Source organism: Salvelinus fontinalis, chromosome 27 (genome assembly GCF_029448725.1).
Source record: "Salvelinus fontinalis isolate EN_2023a chromosome 27, ASM2944872v1, whole genome shotgun sequence".
NCBI lineage: Eukaryota > Metazoa > Chordata > Actinopteri > Salmoniformes > Salmonidae > Salvelinus > Salvelinus fontinalis.
In genome coordinates this window covers 29,454,945-29,470,824 of record NC_074691.1, presented here as the reverse complement: position 1 = coordinate 29,470,824, position 15,880 = coordinate 29,454,945, and the positions used below count along the sequence as shown (strand labels likewise).

General features: G+C 43.5%; 1 protein-coding gene across 3 annotated transcripts in view; it reads left to right on the top strand.

Annotated features, from left to right (window-relative positions):
- The first annotated feature begins 12,511 nt into the window (after nucleotides 1-12,511).
- The window catches only part of LOC129825406 (disks large-associated protein 2-like), a 183,097-nt gene continuing 179,728 nt past the window's right edge, over nucleotides 12,512-15,880 (top strand). For 2 of the 3 annotated variants that reach the window (XM_055885494.1, XM_055885497.1), the window contains exon 1: nucleotides 12,512-13,161. The gene's annotated coding sequence lies outside the window, so the exon portion shown is untranslated. Of the gene's footprint in view, nucleotides 13,162-13,312; nucleotides 13,636-15,880 lie in introns of all 3 variants that reach the window. The other variant, XM_055885495.1, reaches the window with a different exon arrangement.

Sequence of the window (15,880 nt, the reverse complement as noted above, 5' to 3'; positions counted from 1 at the left end):
TATATATTTTTTTTCTTCGCATATATTTTTCTAAACCTCCACTTCAAAATACTCTCCTGCAACCCGCCTCACCCAATGTGGTGTGGATCTGCTTTTATCTAAAGTATTTTTCTTTACTTTTGAACTGGGACCCAACAGAAGCTAGCCAGCTAACTAACTACTAGCTAGTAGTCAGCTAACCACTGCTAGCGGTCATCAGCTAACCTTTAGCTCAGAAATCTCTCGCCAGTTTGCACAACACGATTCAAACCAGAGCATACCGGACTTATTTTCTCCCCGAATTCCTACCGCAAGCTCTGAACCTTTTCACCTGGATCATCCCAGCTAGCTAGCTGCAATCCGAATGGCTACTCCTGGCCAACGTCTCTGTCCCGAAGCAAGCACCAATTAGCCTGGAGCTAGCCCATGCTAGGACCATCTCCCGGCTAGCTGAAGAGGTCCATCAGCCACTCCTGGGCTACAATACCTATTTTGCCAATTGGCCTGGACCCCTTTTACTGCCGGTTCAGAGCCCCGCCAATCCTTCACAACTGGACTAACGACGTAATCTGCCCGAGGGTGTTCTTCAACTGGCTACAACGTCGCGACATCCCCTGAATGTCCATCTGCTAGCCTGCTAGCCGCGGCCCCCTAGCTGTATAGAGCATAACGGACTGTTAGCTGGATAGGTCCATCGGCCAATTACTTGGGCCACTATACCTATTTTTCCAATTGGCCTGGACCCCTTTTTACTACACGGAGCCCTGCTTATCCATCACGACTGGTCTGCCGACGTAACCCTACGAGGACGCTATAACAGACTTCTTCCATCGCGACATCCCCCTAAGACCCTTCTGCTAGCTTGCTAGCCCTGGTCCGCTCGCTGTCTGAATCGCCGTGTCTCTAGCCAGCCTAACTACTCACTGGACCCATATGATCACTCAGCTACGCATGCCTCTCCCTAATGTCAATATGCCTTGTCCATTGCTGTTGTCCATTGCTGTTATGTTTCTAGAGACAATATCTCTCTCATCATCACTCAATGTCTAGGTTTACCTCCACTGTATTCACATCCTACCATACCTTTGTCTGTACATTATGCCTCGAATCTATTCTATCGCGCCCAGAAACCTGCTCCTTTTACTCTCTGTTACGAAAGTAATTGACGACCAGTTCTTATAGCCTTTTAGCCGTACCCTTATCCTACTCCTCCTCTGTTCCTCTGGTGATGTAGAGGTTAATCCAGGCCCTGCAGAGCCTAGCTCCACTCCTATTTCCCATGTGTTCTTATTTGTTGACTTCTGTAACCGTAAAAGCCTTGGTTTCATGCATGTTAACATTAGAAGCCTCCTCCCTAAGTTTGTTTTATTCACTGCTTTAGCACACTCTGCCAACCCGGATTTCCTAGCTGTGTCTGAATCCTGGCTTAGGAAGACCATCAAATACCCTGAACTGTCCATCCTTAACTATAACATTTTCCGACAAGATAGAACTGCCAAAGGGGGCGGAGTTGCAATTTACTGCGGAGTTCTGTCTTACTATCCAGGTCTGTACCCAAACAATTCAAGCTTCTACTTCTAAAAATCCACCTTTCCAGAAACAAGTCTCTCACTGTTGCCGCTTGCTATAGACCACTTTCTGCCCCGAGCTGTGCCCTGGACACCATATGTGAATTGATTGCCCCCCGTCTATCTTCAGAACTCATGCTGCTAGGTGACCTAAACTGGGACATGCTTAACACCCCAGCCATCCTACAATCTAAGCTTGATGCCCTCAATCTCACACAAATGATCAATGAACCCACCAGGTACAACCCCAAACCCGTAAACACGGGCACCCTCATAGATATCATCCTAACCAACTTGCCCTCCAAATACACCTCTGCTGCCAAGATCTCAGCGATCACTGCCTCATTGCCTGCATCCGTAATGGGTCTGCGGTCAAATGAGCACCCCTCATCACTGTCAAACGCTCCCTAAGACACTTCAGCGAGCAGGCCTTTCTAATCGACCTGGCCCGGGTATCCTGGAAGGATATTGACCTCATCCCGTCAGTAGAGGATGTCTGATTTAAATCTTTAAAAGTGCGTTCCTCACCATCTTAAATAAGCATGCCCCATTCAAAAAATGTAGAACTAGGAACAGATATAGCCCTTGGTTCTCTCCAGACCTGACTGCCCTTGACACAAAAACATCCTGCGGCGTACTACATTAGCATCGAATAGCCCCCGTGATATGCAACTTTTCAGGGAAGTTAGGAACCAATATACACAGGCAGTTAGGTAAGCTAAGGCTAGCTTTGTCAAACAGATATTTGCATTCTGTAGCACAAACTCAAAAAAGTTCTGGGACACTGTAAAGTCCATGGAGAATAAGAGCATCTCCTCCCAGCTGCCCACTGCACTGAGGCTAGGAAACACTGTCACCACCAATAAATCCACTATAATTGATCATTTCAATAAGCATTTTCTACAGCTGGCCATGCTTTCCAATTGGCTACCCCTACCCTGGTCAACAGCCCTGCACCCCCCACAGCAACTCGCCCAAGCCTCCCCCATTTCTCCTTCACGCAAATCCAGATAGCTGATGTTCTGAGAGAGCTGCAAAATCTGGACCCCTACAAATCAGCCGGGCTAGACAATCTGGACCCTCTCTTTCTAAAATGATCCCCTGAAATTGTTGCAACCCCTATTACTAGCCTGTTCAACTTCTTTCGTATTATCTAAGATTCCCAAAGATTGGAAAGCTGCCGCGGTCATCCCCCTATTCAAAGGGGGAGACACTCTAGACCCAAATTGCTACAGACCTATATCTATCCTACCCTGCCTTTCTAAGGTCTTTGAAAGCCAAGTTAACAAACACTTTACTGACCATTTTGAATCCCACCATACCTTCTTCGCTATGCATTCTGGTTTCAGAGCTGGTCATGGGTGCACCTCAGCTACGCTCAAGGTCCTAAACGATATCATAACCACCATAGATAAGAGACAATACTGTGCAGCCATATTCATCGACCTGGCCAAGGCTTTCGACTCTGTCAATCACATTCTTATCGGCAGACTCAACAGCCTTGGTTTCTCAAATGACTGCCTCACCTGGTTCACCAACTACTTCTCTGATAGAGTTCAGTGTGTCAAATCGGAGGCCCTGTTGTCTGGACCTCTGGCAGTCTCTATGGGGGTGCCACAGTGTATAATTCTCAGTCTGACTCTCTTCTCTGTATACATCAATGATGTCGCTCTTGCTCCTGGCGATTCTCTGATCCACCTCTCCGCAGACGACACCATTCTGTATACTTCTGGCCCTTCTTTGGACACTGTGTTAACTAACCCCCAGACGAGCTTCAATGCCATACAACTCTCCTTCCGTGGCCTCCAACTGCTCTTAAATGCAAGTAAAACTAAATGCATGCTCTTCAACCGATTGCTGCCCGCACCTGCCCGCCCGTCCAGCATCACTACTCTGGACTGCTCTGACTTAGAATATGTGGACAACTACAGATACCGAGGTGTCTGGTTAAACTGTAAACTCTCCTTCCAGACTCACATTAAGCATCTCCAATCCAAAATTATATCTAGAATCAGCTTCCTATTTCGCAACAAATCATCCTTCACTCATGCTGCCAAACATACCCTCGTAAAACTGACCATCCTACCGATCCTCGACTTCGGCGATGTCATTTACAAAATAGCCTCCAACACTCTACTCAACAAATTGGATGCAGTCTATCACAGTGCCATCCGTTTTGTCACCAAAACCCCATATACTACCCACCACTGCGACCTGTACACTCTCATTGGCTGGCCCTCGCTTCATACTCGTCGCCAAACCCACAGCCTCCAGGTCATCTACAAGTCTTTGCTAGGTAAAGCCCTGCCTAATCTCAGCTCACTGGTCACCATAGCAGCACCCACGCGTAGCACGCGCTCCAGCAGGTATATTTCACTGGTCACCCCCAAAGCCAATTCCTCTTTTGGCCGCCTTTCCTTCCAGTTCTCTGCTGCCAATGACTGGAACGAACTGCAAAAATCACTGAAGCTGGAGACTCATATCTCCCTCACTAACTTTAAGCTCCAGCTGTCAGAGCAGCTCACACTGCACCTGTACATAGCCCATCTGTAAATAGCCCATCCAACTATCTCATCCTCATACTGCATTTATTTATTTATCTTGCTCCTTTGCACCCCCATATCTCTACTTGCACATTCATCTTCTGCACATCTATCACTCCAGTGTTTAATTGCTATATTGTAAATCCTTCGCCACCATGGCCTATTTATTGCCTTACCTCGTTATCTTACCTCATTTGCACACACTATATATAGACTTTTTTCACTGTATGGGCCTTAAAGTTCGGCAATAGTGTCCTCTGCGTGTATTCTTCATATTTTTGCGAATTTAGTACGACATCCAGGAACTTTTGGCATACTAACTATATCCATACTATGACCAATAACCATACTAAATACTCAATTCAGGTCACAAATAGTATGTTTAGTGTGGTTAGTATGAGTATTCGAATACAACTACAGGCTTTGAGGGCATTATCACTTTTATATAACGGGTTACCAACAAATTCAAATAATGACTGACATATTTTCATAAAAAACATTTGAATTAATTTTTTCATACTATTTCATCCTTCCACAAGATATACGCTACCATTCAAAAGTTTGGGGTCACTTTGAAATGTCCTTGTTATTAAAAGAAAAGCTCAAAAAAAATGTCCCTTAAAATAACAAAATTGATCAGAAATACAGTTTGGACATTGTTAATGTTGTAAATGACTATTGTAGCTGGAAACGGTAGATTTTTTTAATGGAATATCTACATAGGCGTACAGAGGTCCATTATCAGCAACCCTCACTCCTGTGTTCCAATGGTACGTTGTGCTAGCTAATCCAAGTTTATAATTTTAAAAGGCTAATTGATCATTAGAAAACCCTTTTGCAATTATGTTAGCACAGCTGAAAACTGTAGTTCTGATTTAAAGAAGCAATAAAACTGGCCTTCATTAGACTAGTTGAGTATCTGGAGCATCAGCATTTGTGGGTTCGATTACAGGCTCAAAATGGCCAGAAACAAAGTACTTTCTTCTGAAACTCATCAGTCTATTGTTGTTCTGAGAAATGAAGGCTATTCCATGTGAGAAATGGCCAAGAAACATGAAGATCTCGTACAACGCTTTGTACTTCTCCCTTCAAACTGGGTCTAACCAGAATAGAAAGAGGAGTGGGAGGCCCCGGTGCACAACTGAGCAAGAGGATAAGTACATTAGAATGTCTAGTTTGAGGAACAGATGCCTCACAAGTTCTCAACTGGCAGCTTCATTAAATAGTACCCGCAAAACACCGGTCTCAACATCAGCAGTGAAGAGGCGACTCCAGGATGCTGGCCTTCTGTCAGAGGCCTTCTGTCAGACCCAGTTGTTCAGTCTTTTTGTTCTGTATCTATGGACGCGAACCAGTTGTTCATTCTAAATGTTCAATTGCCGTACTGGCTGGCAACATTCTTATTCCTTGCTTGCTAGCTAGTCAACTACAGCTAACTTACAGTCAAGTCAAACAGTGCAGTCAGAATAACAGCAAGGTAGCTGCATTTGCATTTGTTTAAGTTGTTTTCTAGTGACATTTATTTGGATACATCCATAACAATGAGCTAATGATGCACAATTTCGCCTGGCATAGAAATGTGCTCTCTTGTCAGGACACTGTTGTTCAGAGTAGTTGGCCAACAACACAGCTAACACAATCACTTCAAACTGAAGCTGGAAAGACTTCAAACTAGCTGCGTTTCGTTTCACATGTTTTCTATTTACATTTATTTGTATATATCCATAACAATTATGCCAGCTGATTCATGATTTCGACTGGCTGAGAAAAGCTGTCTGCCTGTCTGTCTCGTCCTGACTCCCGACACATTCGTTACTATGGGACAACAGCAGATCAAATTTCAATATTGAAACAATGTTGCAAATGTCGGAGAGACAGGCAGCAAGGTTTAAACAAATATCCACTGTTGTTAACGAAATGCTAGTGTAAAAGAAATGTGAGATGATGTCAAGATGCTTTTTTTAGTGGAGATCAAGTTAATCCAGGCTCTATCACATCCGGCCGTGATTGGGAGTCCCATAGGGCGGCGCACAATTGGCACAGCTTTGGCCGGGTTTGGCCGGGGTAGGCCGTCATTGTAAATACAAATTTGTTCTTAACTGACTTGCCTAGTTAAATAAAGGTTAAATAAAATAAAATAAAAATAAATTGCCAGGCTGGGCTGATGAGACAGTGGATAGCGCAGTGAGATGGAACAGAGTAAATAGGCATTTCAACGTCATAGATTTAGCCAGTGGTAACTTGTGGAATAGACACCGGCTGGAATGCAGTTTTAACCAATCAGCATTCAGGATTAGACCCAACCGTTGTATAACAACAATATACTTACTGGTAGGCTTGATATTCAACACATCTTACATTTGAAATCATAATGCGCTCATGGTCTCACGGTGTCTTGTCATAGTCAGTTAATATCTACACTTGTTCATTGTGGACCCCCCCTCCCCCCATTCAACACATCTACAGTTGAAGTCGGAAGTTTGCATACACCTTAGCCAAATACATTTAAACTCAGTTTTTCAAAATTCCTGACATTTAATCCGAGTAAAAATTCCATGTCTTAGGTCAGTTAGGAACACCACTTTATTTTTAGAATGTGAAATGTCAGAATAATAGTAGAGAGAATTATTGATTTATTTCAGCTTGTGTTTCTTTCATCACATTACCAGTGGGTCAGAAGTTTACATAAACTCAATTAGTATTTGGTAGCATTGCCTTTAAATTGTTTAACTTGGGTCAAACGTTTCGGGTAGCCTTCCACAACCTTCCCACAATAAGTTGGGTGAATTTTGGTCCATTCCTCCTGACAGAGCTGGTGTAACTGAGTCAGGTTTGTAAGGCCTCCTTGCTCGCACATGTTTTTCAGTTCTGCCCACAAATTTTCTATGGGATTGAGGTCAGGGCTTTGTGATGGCCACTCCAATATCTTGACTTTGTTGTCCTTAAGCCATTTTGCCACAACTTTGGAAATATGCTTGGCGTCACTGGGATTGATTTGCACTTTTCGCATCAAAGTACATTAATCTCTAGGAGACAGAACTCATCTCCTTCCTGAGTGGTATGATGGCTGCGTGGTCCCATTGTGTTTATACTTGCGTACTATTGTTTGTACAGATGATACCTTCGTGGTACCTTCAGGCGTTTGGAAATTGCTCCCTATGATGAACCAGACTCCCTATGATGAACCAGACTTTTTCTGAGGTCTTGGCTGATTCCTTTTGATATTCCCATGATGTCATGCAAAGCGGTATTGAGGTTGAAGGTATGCCTTGAAATACATCCACAGGTACACCTTCAAATGACTCAAATGATGTCAATTAGCTTGTCAGAAGCTTCTTAAGCCATGAGATAATATTCTGGCATTTTCCAAGCGTTTGAAGGCACAGTCAACTTCGTGTATATAAACTTCTGACCCACTGGAATTGTGATACAGTGAGTTATAAGTGAAATAATCTGTCTGTAAACAATTGTTGGAAAAATGACTTGTGTCATGCACAAAGTAGATGTCCTAACCGACTTGCCAAAACTATAGATTGTTAACAAGAAATATGTGGAGTGGTTGAAAAAACGAGTTAATGACTCCAACCTAAGTGTATGTAAACTTCCGACTTCAACTGTATATTCTGTAGTGACTCAACTTCATTAGCTTGGCCTACTATTTCTTAAACAAATGTATTCATTTGTCACAGGTGTTACCATGGCTACTATGGACACGTTGCTGCCTTTTCCTTGACAATAACCCAGGTAAGAGGCATGGGAGGGGAGGATACATCTACCAAATAAGAAAATATTTTCATTATTAGGCTGGAAGCAGCAACCAGCACTTAAGCAGCATTGATTGGACAGAAGCGAAACGAATGACGGTGAGTTCTTCAACACTAGCTGACATGCCATCTTGATTGATAGCCTGAAATGGCCTTGATAGCTAGTTATGAGATTGGGAACCTACTGTATCTAGCTGCCTCGCTAAAGCCAACTTCATAAAATTGCTAGATGGCTACCCACTGGGCAAAACTGGTTGAATAAACGTTGTGTTCACATCATTCCAACCCAAAAATGATATGTGATGACGTTGAATCAACATGGAAAATTGATTGGATTTGCAAACATTCATTAACATAAGGGAATTAAGTGTTTTTCCACCCGTCTTTTAACCTAAATCCAATGACATTATGAGATATTTAGTTGACCAAATGTAAATCACAATTAGATGTTGAAATGACATCTGTGCCCAGTGGGTAGTATTACAGAGAAACATACAACAAAATATTTTTGTTTTATTCATTCATCAAGAATAAATAATTTCTCAAATTAAATGGATGAATGAAATGGGGTAGGAGATAATGTTACGTAGTAATTATGATAAAACGGGGGTTTAGTAATTAATTTAAAAATTGAAAATAAAAATAAATCAAACAGGACAGATCTGAGGGGGCACATGCCCCTTGTGCCCCCTAAGGGCACAAAGGTCTCTCTTTATGTAGTGTTGTGGTTTCGCTATGTGTGTTTTGTCCTATATTTTTTTTTTGAATCCCAGCCCCCGTCTCTGCAGGAGGCCTTTTGCTTTTTGGTATGCCGTCATTGTAAATAAGAATTTGTTCTTAACTGACTTGCCTAGTTAAATAAAAAATGACAAAATAAAGTAAAAAGGCCATGACGCCCCTGTGTACAGTTGCGCCGTGTGTTACTGTAGAATGTATGGTCAATGGTTCAATGCTTTATAGCATTTTTGCTCTACATTTTAAAAGAATCTTCGTAAACAGGTTTGCAGGTCTTGGTGAAGGTGGTGGTTTATGCCTATCATTTATGTTAATATAGTTCTTTACATTAACATGTAAAGTGTTGTGAGTAATGGTAATGGAGTGATTATGCATGTGTGGTGCAATAGCCATGCTGCCTTAAATGTCCCTCACAGTGCTGAAGGAGCTGACATTAGACTTTTTACAGGAGAACACACACACACACACTTTTATACTTTTTACACATTTTAGATGAACTGATTGTTAATCTCTCCTTATACAAGGACGGGTCGGGAGGCTTACATTAAATTGTCCAATCAGCAGCATACCGCCTGTCTTTCACAGTAAGTCAGGGAATCAGTGTCACCATGGTTTTTGATGATCAGAACCAGCGATGGTGGACTGTTCTGAGCGTTCCTTATCGCTGCTCCTCAGGCCTTGCATTTTATCAAGCCTGACTCATCAGATTCTGTAAATTGTGCATGTTAATCACTTCAGTATAGATCATCTAACAAATATTTTGCATCTCCTGCCTGAGAAACTGGAGAGGATGGGGACAATATAGGAACGTCGCAGGGCTGTTTATGCCAATGTGTGTATCTGAGGAGCTGAGGGTAAAATCAACCAGCAAAGATTTTTTCCCCACAACTTTTTAAATCATATCAACACAGACCTAAATATTTGTATATATGAAATGCTCTTATTTGAAAGATTTGTAACACTGTACTTGTTCGCAATAACAAAATCTTACTCTACCTGCACTCTTACATTACGGGACTGTCAACCTCTGAGTTACAGCACTAGGTGGCGCTATCGCCTTTGATAATGAACACATCCAATGAACCAAGATACTTACCAGGGTGGCACAAGAACCAGTCAGTGTGGCAGTCAGATTCATTTAGGCCCACATATGTGCAATGCTTGGCTGGTTGGTTTGCAATGTGTGGCCTTGGGGGGAATCACTTCATCAGTGTCCCAATGCAATATGTTTGTGATATTCTAGGTCTGCACTAGTACAAACACATCTGCATGTTAATATCTACATTTACTCAAGAAGGTAATCTAGAGCAGTGTTTCCCAACCAGGAGTACTAGGACCCCTGGGGGTACTTGTCCTATTCACAGGGGGTAATTGAGAAGACTCGTGAGACCATAGACTTACTGGTAAAATGCACATGAGGGGTACTTCAGGGGTACTCCGGGCAGAGTAAAATTTAGTTGGTGGTACGGTAACCGAAAAAGGTTGGGAATGAACCACTGATCTATCCTAATAAACAGTGAGTGTCAATACAGAGACAGTATCTTTTCTCATTCCTTCATCATCTAATTTCTACTGGGGCTGTATTCATTACTGCATGTACCGGAAAACTGAGCTGGAAAACGAGTGTTTCTTATTGGACCAGTACAAGTACTCCGTCCCTGTTTCAGCAGTTTCCCTCCATTTGGTGCCTGATGAACACAACCCTGCTCTATTGACCTGCCTCTCCCGTGACACCAGCCTACACATCATAATACAACCACATCTCTAATTACCTTCAAATAGATCAAATAAAGACCGGATGCACATTTCATTATAACAATTTTTCGCTTTGTATTTGTGTCTTGGAGAATTGAGCGGCGTTTCTCTGGAGCGGAGCCATTTGTCAAGAGCGACGCTCTGTCCTTGAGCGAGCAGGGAGCAGTTACCGCACCTGCTTTTTCTGCCATAAATAGTGCTCACCTTAATCAAATGAGGAGCATGAACAACATAATACAGGGTCTTTTGAGGTATGCCTCAGGAATTAATGTGGGAGAATGGGATTCTCTGTTCCACGTGTGGTGTTTTTGAGGGCAATTATCATATTGTAGGCCTGTAGTTTAGAAAGCTTGACTTGTGACCATAGGGAAATTCAGGTCATGTGTGGTAGATCTAAGATTGTCGTATGGAGCAATGTTGTCTTTCTCTGGAGTATTTCTTTCGACCAGAAGTGCAGTACTGGATTACAGATAATAAAATATATATTTGGCTGAGATATTGATGAGGTAACTTTTCACAGTGAAGTTTTTCTATGCGAAATCACATTTTTTGAGACTTCCGAATTGTTGAATCAGCAGGATATTTCTGTAGTTATGGAACTAGCTTCTCTTGAGGTGAAGTTGTGCAGGATCTTTAAGACCCTATAGGGCCCTCAGACCTCTTCCAACATCTCCCTCCCTCTTCTCTCCTTTAGCCCAATGCTACAGTGTAACCAGAGCACAACCTTTTCTGCAGCCCTATTCCCTTAGTAGCATCTCTCCCCTGTCAAGAGGGAGTGCACTCTCATCCCTCAGAAACTAGTGTCCACTCCATGAGACTACCAATAAACTACATTAACTCCACTATCAATGAGCTACCTTAACCTCAAATCAATATAATCTTCAGACAAGTTGTGTATATTTTTCTCTTCAACGATACCCTCTTGCGCTGAGAGAGAGAACAGATTAATAAAATGGCAGGACGTGAGGTTAATCGGAGGGGTGATGTTTTGAGTTCTGGTACAGCAGCTGGACTGTCTATTAATGAGGAATCATGGTGGTAACTCACACTTTGATTGACAGCAGTTTGAATCCAGGCATGTTTTCCTTTTCTAAGCCTAACTATTACCTTAACGGTAGACTCAGCGAAATGCAGTGGTGGAAAAGAACCCAATTGTCATACTTGAGTAAAAGTAAAGATACCATAATAGAAAATAACTCAAGTAAAAGGTGAAAGTCACCTAGTAAAATTCTACTTGAGTAAAAGTCTAAAAGTATTGTTTTTAAAATAAAGTAAAAGTATGAATAATTAAAATGTCCTTATACTAAGCAAACCAGATGGCCAGATCAGATGCTGTAGGGATAACCAGGGATGGTTTTCTTGTGTGTGGGAATTGAACCATTTTCTGTCCTGCTAAGCATTCAAAATGTAAGAAGTACTTTTGGGTGTCAGGGAAAATGTATGGAGTAAAAGTAAAAAGTACATAATTTTCTTTAGTAATGTAGTGAAGTAAAAGTAAACATAGTCAAATATATAAATGGCAAAGTACAGATAACCCCAAAAACGACATAAGTAAAAATACTTTAAAGCACTACTTAAGTACTTTACACCACTGACGAAATGACATTGCCACGAGCAGCAACCCAGGTATTGAGAGGAGCAAGATGCAAGACTTGGCTCTCACACAGTCACACAGTCACACACAGTATCTGTGCATGGGTTCCCGTCATGCTGTTACAGCGTGGTAGCCAGGGCACCAACACAACGGAGAAGTTGAGCCTCGGGCTTCAACGGTCTTACTTGTTGCAGAAATGGACCCACTCTGCTGTTTACTTTCTGCATCTACGTCATATCGCTGAGCCTACCTTTAACCACTCATTAGCATGCCTAAACCTAACCCTAATTTAACCACTCACTAGGATGCCTAAACTAACCTGTTGCATGTAAATGTAAGTTGTTTTGTGAGTTAATGTTTCTCCATCTATTGGAATTTTGTGTTATGTGTTATGTTATTACATGATTTGAACTCCAAATTAGGTAATAGTGTCATGTGATATTACCTATGATGAAAAATCATCAACTGAAGGTCCAACTGAATCCAAGAAATGTGTCTGAAGTCTGTGACGTTAATATTCACACGAGATGAGGAAAACACTCACTGTCGGTCAGCTGAAGCAGTGATGTCATCGTCATCATCATCAGAGGAGGAGGTTGGAGCTTTATTGGGCTTGACATTTTACTGCCAGGAGTGTCAGACACATGACGTCCAGTGAGAGGAGTGAGGGACGACGCAAAGGACGGAAAAGGAGAATAAGGATCCAATGATATGGAGACAAACACAGGACGTACTCTGAACCTGTAGAGAAGAGATAGAGGTAAATCAATACAAAAATAGAAGGGGGTATGTGGAGATACAGAAATGCAGGGTTCTGAATCCATTGGACGGGAATTTAGTTGCCGTGTTTTGCGCTGTGCCGGTAGAGCCTGTGGAACATGCAGCACGAGCCTCTGTCACTCACACTGCTGCAGTGGAGGAGTACACGCAGAGCCCAGCACTGATACACAGCCACAGAACAGTACAACAGACTGGTCCTCCTGCATCTCATCCTCTCCCCATCGCACCATTCCTCTCACCCTATTCCTCTGAGGGCTTGGATAAAAAAAAGAAACAGGAGGGAAGGAAGGAAGAGGGATTTTGTTTTTTTCTTCTTCTGCCCACCAGAACAGACTCTTTCTCAGATCTGTGTGTCTCTGAATGACTGTGCTGTGTTTTCCTGTCATCGAGTGAAGAAGCAACATATGTGCTCCGATGTCTCCAGAACATAGGCACGCTGCAAGGTAAGAGCATTGGGATGCATGTCATGTTACCCCTAATGGCACAGCAAGCCAAGCCTTTATGGGCTACATCATTTTTCACAAGCAGGAGGAATTTGAGACTTATCGCAGTATATATGTATGTTTTCTTGTCATTGCCTTGCTACTGTCTCAGAGGCGGATGAAACAGGTTGATTGAAAGTTGACGGAGCCAGACCTCGTACTTGGTATTCATCTCAGTATTGGATTGGGGGACGGGTAGAACATCACACCAGATTTTCAACACCTTGGGCAGATGCAGCACATCTGTCTTCAGCTGGACGTGGAGAACCGAATGCTCTCTCCCTTCATCCATCGTCAGTGATCCGTCTGGCTAATGTATGTGTGTGTTAAGCTCGAAGAGTGGGAGGGCCAAACCACTGCCAAGGTTCTCGATGGGCAACGGGGGTAATTTTCACCCGGTCTATGTGACCAATATCTGAAGATGGAGCAACTCTGGTATGTTGTGGCTGTGAATATTTGGGGCTCCTTTTCTCAAATGATACGGATGAATGAAATGGGGTAGGAGATAATGTTACCTAGCAATAATCTCATAGGGGTTTGGTTGGCTGACAGAGAGGCATCCGTCACACAGTGTGACGAGCTGTGTGTGTGTATGTGTTTGGTGTGTGTGTGTGAGAGAGAGAGAGTGAGTGTGTGTGGGAGCGTGTGTATGTTTGGTGTGTGTATGAGAGAGAGAGAGGGGGAGTGTGTGTGTGCGTGGGATCTTGTTTGTGTGCGTGTGCGTGTGTGTGTGAGAGGGAGAGAGTGAGTGTGTGGGAGCGTGTGTATGTTTGGTGTGTGTATGAGAGAGAGAGAGAGAGAGAGAGAGAGAGGGGGGAGTGTGTGTGTGTGTGTGTGGGGGGGGGGGGGGGGGGCAGGAATGGTACAGGGAACGAGCGAGAGAGATAGTGTGACAGTCCTCCCTGTTCCACTTGACTCACTCTCTCTGTGCTCTGCAAACCATGGGGAAGACGTGGTGGTTACCATCTGAATGGTGGTTTCCCTCACATCTCTCAATCACATGTGGGAAGTCTTGGCCCTAGGGTGACCTTATGGAGATCACTTTCAACTTTCTTTTAGGGCTGGGAATTTCCCTAGCTCACAATACCATATGCATTACGATTCTCACGATTCGCAATTCGATACTGGGATTTTATTGCGATTCGATGTTCCAAACATATTGCAGCTCCAGAGGGACAAGAGAGAGCCATGAGAAAACGAGTTTTGATCAGACATGGAAATAAAGGTGCTGAAAACAAATTGGTTACCTATTTAAAAAGAAGATTAAGAACAAATTATGAAGGAAACATTTTGATGTAGGTACAGAAAACTAGAGCAAAATAATATTGCGGTATTGTCAAAACGATACGATATATCGTATATCGTAAAAAATGATATCCTTATATGTAACTGTATAAATTCAATTCCCCCAACACTACTCTCTAGGTCCCGCCCACATCTACCCCAACACTACTCTCTAGGCCCCGCCCACACATACCCCCATCACTAGTCTATAGGCCCCGCCCACACCTACCCCATCACGAGTCTCTAGGCCCCACCCACACCTACCCCCACCACTAGCCTCTAGGCCCTGCCCACACCTACCCCCATCACTAGTCTCTAGGTCCCACCCACACACATCACTGGTCTCTAGGCCCCACCCACACCTACCCCCATCACTAGTCTCTAGACCCCGCCCACACCTACCCCCATCACTAGTCTCTAGGCCCCGCCCACACCTACCACCACTTCCATAAATTAGGGGCGAAGCCAAGCTGCTACTCCAGCTCCCTCTGAATCCTTCATGCTGCTTTTGAACACCATCACAGGGCTTTGGCCAGTGTGTGTGTGTGTGTGTGTGTGTGTGTGTGTGTGTGTGTGTGTGTGTGTGTGTGCCTGACTAGCCGGTATAAGATCATTTACCATGTGTGAGGCTTGTACCCTCCAGGCTCTACAATGTGCTAGACAATGCTTTAACAGGGATCCAGAGATACATTTTATCATTGTAGATGTGATCCATTGATGTGACAAACAGGCTTACACACACGCACACACAGCGGAGTGGACGACTGTGTCGAACCCGAGGTAGCCATTTGTCATCCCTTTAGCGTTGTAATGCATAGGAGATTCTGGGAGGGATAGAATAGCAACAGCTCCTCACAGCTACCTGCACTCTGTCAGGCATCTGTGTTGCCCCATTCCCCCCAGCAGTTAACATAGCTTCCTTATAGCAGATTCCCCAGCAGTTAGCGTAGCATCCTTTAAAGCAGATTCCCCAGCAGTTAGCGTAGCACCCTTAAAGCAGATCCCCAGCAGTTAACATAGCATCCTTAAAGCAGATTCCCCAGCAGTTAGCGTAGCATCCTTAAAGCTGATTCCCCAGCAGTTAGCGTAGCACCCTGAAAGGAGATTCCCCAGCAGTTAGCATAGCATCCTTAAAGCAGTTTCCCCAGCTACTCCCTCACAACCACTATTGTATGTTTGCCCGTCTGTCGCGTTCGCACATCAATCACCTAGCTCGATTTATGAGATCATTGACGCACTTAACTGGCCTTTAGTTTCAGTCAAGGTAGGCCTACCATTCATGTTTTATGAGCAACAACAGCAGTGTGTAGATCAACACCAGAGATAATAAGGAATGGTTCCTCTCTCTCTCCACATGTAATGTTATGTCCTTGTCTATCCTGCAAGCTGTGGTATG